Source organism: Capsicum annuum, chromosome 4, assembly GCF_002878395.1.
Source record: "Capsicum annuum cultivar UCD-10X-F1 chromosome 4, UCD10Xv1.1, whole genome shotgun sequence".
NCBI classification, from domain to species: Eukaryota; Viridiplantae; Streptophyta; class Magnoliopsida; order Solanales; family Solanaceae; genus Capsicum; species Capsicum annuum.
In genome coordinates this window covers 114010098-114015293 of record NC_061114.1, presented here as the reverse complement: position 1 = coordinate 114015293, position 5196 = coordinate 114010098, and the positions used below count along the sequence as shown (strand labels likewise).

The following is a 5196-nucleotide window of genomic DNA, read 5'->3' as shown; positions in this document are numbered from 1 at the left end:
AGGTTCGGGGTGTCGTGGGCCAAAAATTGACCTAGGCATGCCAGGGTGGTTAGGGATCATCCCAGTATGGTTCGTTTATTTATTCGAGGCCATTTGTGTGGTTAAACGGGCGAAATAGCGTGAACTGGGCATTTTTGAGCCAAATCGATGTGCGATAATCTATGGTTTTGGGGTGGGGCTTGGGGTCCAAGGGTGTCGTAGGCCGAAAATCAACCTGGGCGTGCCAGGGAGGTTGGGGATCGTCCCAATGTGGTTTTTTTATTATTTGAGGCTATTTGGGTGGTCAAACGGGCAAAATGGCGTGAACGAGACATTTTTGAGCTAAATCAGTATGCTATAACCCACGGTTTTAGAGGTGGGCCCGAGGTTCGGGGTGCCATGGATCAAAAATTGACCTAGGCGTGCCACACAGGGGAGCGGCCTAGTGAGAACCTTTGGGGTAGGTAGAGCAATTTGGGTGGTCAAACGGGCGAAACGGTGCGAACAAGCCATTTTTGGGCAAAATCGGTGTGCTATAGCACACGATTTTTGGAGTGAGCCCGGGGCCGAGAGTAATTTTTGCCAAAAATTGATCGGGCTACCTCAGGCAGGATAGAGAGCTGCCTAGTATGGGCCTTTATGGTTTTTGGGGCGGTTTGGATGGTCAAACGAGCGAAACGGCACGAACGGGCCATTTTGGGGCCAAACCGGTATGCTATGGCCTACATTTTTTGGGGTGGGACTATGGGTCAAGCGTGATTTTTTCCAAAAATTGATCGAGCTGCCCCAGGCAGGCTGGGGGCGGCCTAGTGTGGGCCTTTATGGTTTTCGGGGCGATTTGGGTGGTCAAACGGGCAAAACGGCATGAACAGGCCAATTTTTAGCCAAATCAGTGTGCTATAGCCCACAGTTTTAGGGGTGGGCCTGGGGCCAGGTGTGATTTTGGTCGAAAATCGCTCAGGTTTCCCCAAGCAGGCTAGGGAGAGGCCTAATGTAGGCCTTTATGGTTTTCGAGGTGATTTGGGTGGTTAAACGAGTGAAACGGCGCTAACGGGCCATTTTGGGCCCAAATCAGTGTGATATAGCCCACGTTTTTTTGGGTAGGCCTAGGGGCCGAGCATTAGTTTTGCCGAAAATCGATCGGACTGCCCTAGGTAGGCTAGGAAGCAGCCTAGTATGGGTCACTGGGGTGGGTGGGGTAGTTTTGGTGGTCAAATGGGTGAAACGCCATGAATGGACTATTTTCGGGCCAAATAAGTGTGCTATAACCCATGATTTTTGGGGTGGGCCCGGGGGTCGTGCGTTATTTTGGCCAAAAATCGATCAGGCTGCCCAGGCAGGCTAGGGAACGTCCTAGTATGGGCCATTGAGGTGGGCGGGGCGATTTGGGTGGTCAAATGAGTGAAACAGCGTGAACGGCCCATTTTCAGGGCAAATCAGTGTACTATAGCACAGGGGTGGGCCTGGGGGATGGGTGTGATTTTGGTCAAAAATCGATCGGACTGCCCCAGGCAGGCTGGGGAGTGGCCTAATATAGGTCATTGGGGTGGACTGAGCGGTTTGGGTTGTCAAACGAGCAAAACAGCGTGAACGAGCCATTTTTGGGCCTAATCGGTGTGCGATAGCCCACGATTTTTGAGGTGGGCCCGAGGGTCGAGCATGATTTTTGTCGAAAATCAACCGGGCTGGCTCAGGAAAGCTGGGGAGCGGCCTAATGTGGGTCATTGGGGTAGGCGGGGCAGTTTAGGGTGTCAAACGGGCGAAACAACACGAACGGGCCATTTTCGGGCCAAATCGGTGTGCTGTAGCACATAGTTTTTGGGGTGGGCCCGGGGGCCAGGCGTGTTTTTTTGGCCGAAAATCGACGGGCTGCTCCAGGCAGGCTGGGGAGCAGCCACACACAGCAACATTAGAAAGTTTTATTCTGAGTTGTGAATAAACTGATAGTAATCAAAACAAGAGTAGTTGTATTCTAATAAGAGATGATTGTTGTAGAACTGTATTATAAGGAAGGTTGTGTCATTGCAGAATGCGAGTTTTGAAGTGTTATAATACGTAGAATAGATGTTTAGTAACTTACAGATTATGCTCGTCTGAAGAAGAAATAGAATAAGATATATGTTCGGAGCCTTCAATTTTAGTAGTGTGGATATATAATTGAAATGAATAAAGTTCTTCAATGTGTCATGTTTGCTAACAATCAAATTTGTTTACTTGTTTTGTAATATAAAGTTATGGACTACATTGTGTTGTCATTGTCAAAGAAACAATAGATAATCCATCAACTTTGCCAAAGAAAATGACAAAGAGTGAGACCCTACACCTTTAAAGAAAATGATAAAAAGTGAGTACACCTGTTATTTGGACAAAAAATTTAGCCTAATAATTAAGCTGCTGCAACAAACAATTATTCAACAATATCTTAACCAATTTTAGTCTCTCAAACTCTTAAAAAAATGGGTTATGCTGCAGTTTCTTCACTAATGCATACATTGGAACAACTCTTGCAACCTAACCAATGTTTGGTCTGTAGAAACTGTACAGAACAACGTGTTACATCTGCCTATCAAAGCCTTTTGGCCCTGCAAGTTTTCCTTGAGGATACTATAAAAGAAACCAATGATATCGAAACTCTTAAAGCTTTAGAAAAGAGGATCAAACGCGTAGTGAACAGAGCAGAAGATAAGAGTTGATTCAAGCCTGAGAGACATCATTCTAGCAGGTGGCATGAAGAATTATGAAAGGGCTTGTAAATCGTTTTATGAAGAATTGTTAGAAGTGGAAAAAGAAGTTTACCTTCTCAGCAAAGAGCTGATGCTGATCGAGTTTAAAGAGCACGGAAGAAAATGTGCAGAATTAGCAAGAACGTCCTCATTAGGAAAAAGAATAGTTGAGGAAAATATTGTTGTCGGGATGAAGGATGACTTCAACACTATACTTGATCGCCTCATTGCACAAACAGATGAGCTAACTGTCCTATCAATTGTTGGTATGGGCAGTATAGGTAAGTCAATTCTTGCTAGAAAAATTTATGAGGATTCAACAATCCGTAATAGATTTGATAAACATGCATGGCTTACTATCTCTGAAGAATTTAATGAGACATATGGTTCTTGAACTTGTGTCTTCAATTAATCGGGATAGGACTGATGAGAACGATCTAAAAAAAGCAATGATCAACTAGTGGAGAGTGCGTATAGAGGTTTGAAGGGTAGGAGGTTTCTAATTGTCATATATGATCTTTGGAGTACTGAGGCGTGGGACCAAATGCAAAGAATATTTCCAAATGATAACAATAAAAGCCGAATCCTACTAACTACTCGATTTAACTATGTAGCGGATTATGCAAGCCCTGATATTTCTCCTCATGATATGCCTTTTCTAAGTTTTGATGATAGTTGGGATCTATTTACCAAAAGACTATTCCAAGAAGAACCATGTCCTCCTCAACTAGAAGAAATAGGGAAGCATATCGTACAACAATGTTGAGGATTACCTCTCTCGATTGTTGTCGTTGCTGGACTTCTTGGAAAAATGGACGCAGGGAGTGATAATTGTTAGAAAGTTGAGGAAAATTTGACTTCCTTCTTTGCTACGGTTTCTGAACAATGCCAAGCAATTCTTTCGTTGAGCTACAGATACTTGCCCCAACATCTGAAGACTTGTTTTCTCTATATTGGAGGGTTTCCTGGAAGATATGGAGATTGGCATTTCGAAGTTAACTAGCCTATGGATTGGTGGGCAATTCATAAAGGCAAGATGCGATATAAGTTTAGAAGTGGTGGCAGAGGAGTACCTATGATACGGGATGGACAGCGGAAGCCACAAAACAAACGCCAAATCAGTCCACTAGTTTGTAGAACCTGTGGACTTATTAGTGGACTTATTTGGTGACCACTCTCGGATTCACTACAACAACAAGAAGAACGAAATATAAAGGTGTGTTTCAACCCCAAAACAGCCACCAAACTAGATTTAACAACAAGAAGATGAAGAACAAGATGAACTAAACAATGGGAATAACAACAACAACATAAACGGGTACAATACGAGATACAAACGTTACAAGATTGCAAGAATAGAAAGGATAGATAGAGTGACATACACTATCTCATGAACTAAGAACCTAAGTGTATTCAAGCACCTAGACCCTTAATACAATGATAATAGGAACACCTACTCTCTTCGGTGAGCACAAGAGAGACCTCAACCTCCTCTAGCACCCAACGTTCTAAGCAAGAATGCAACACTAGTGATTCCAAGCAAGAACACAAGTTTCAGATTTGCCTCAAGGAAAGAGTACTTTGTCTTTCTATGTTATACAGCATTCATCATTCATCAAAATCTAAGACAAAAATGACCTACAATGTTCTATTTATACTAGGTTACAACTAGAATACAAAATGACCAAAGGCCCTTTAATGAAAAGCCTCAAAATATCGCCCATGGAGTGTAGTGTAGTGTAGTGTAGTGTAGGCTGATTTTGGTGTGTTTAGGCCCTCTTTTACACCTCACTTGTGCACTTCCTTGGGCGGATTCATTACGCACTCATTCAATTCCATCCTCGTGGTCGTACTTGTATCAACCTAGATGAGTTAATTGATAGAAATCTAATTTTGACTAGTAGACGAAGGGCTAATGGAAGGGTGAGAACTTGTAAAATTCACGATCTTCTACGGTAGTTGTGCATAAGAGAAGCTCAAATTGAGAATTCAGTGCATGTCTTGAATGATAATTACTGCATTTCTTCAGAAGGCATACATTATCAACGACGATTGATGCTTCCAGTTAATATTAATTGGTATGAGTTTGATTATCTTCTGGAGCATGGGAGCGGTACTACAAGTACAACACGCAGCTTGGTTGTTACGAGCAATCCTAGTGAAGCTTGTGTATACATCCCACATTTCAAGCTGCTTAATGTGCTGGATGTGTCTTCAATTTATCAGGATTTCTCTCGTGTAATATCTGAACTTGTACATTTGAGATATGTAGCTGCAAATATTGAGGAAGTTCCTTCACTAGCCAAATTGTGGAATCTACAAAGCATAATTCTTCATAATTCTACAACAAGAGATTTGCATCTTCCACAAGATATCTGGACAATGTCAGAGATAAGACATCTGAAAATTGGATGGAAAATACATATGCCTAATCCTCTCGAGTCAGAAAGTCGTAGTATTGAAGAACAGCCTTTGATTCTCAATAACTTGCAAA

The 5196-nt window shown here is 42.7% G+C and overlaps 1 pseudogene; it reads left to right on the top strand.

Moving 5' to 3' along the window:
• Positions 1–2375: 2375 nt before the first annotated feature.
• The window catches only part of LOC107856435, a 6770-nt pseudogene continuing 3949 nt past the window's right edge, over positions 2376–5196 (top strand).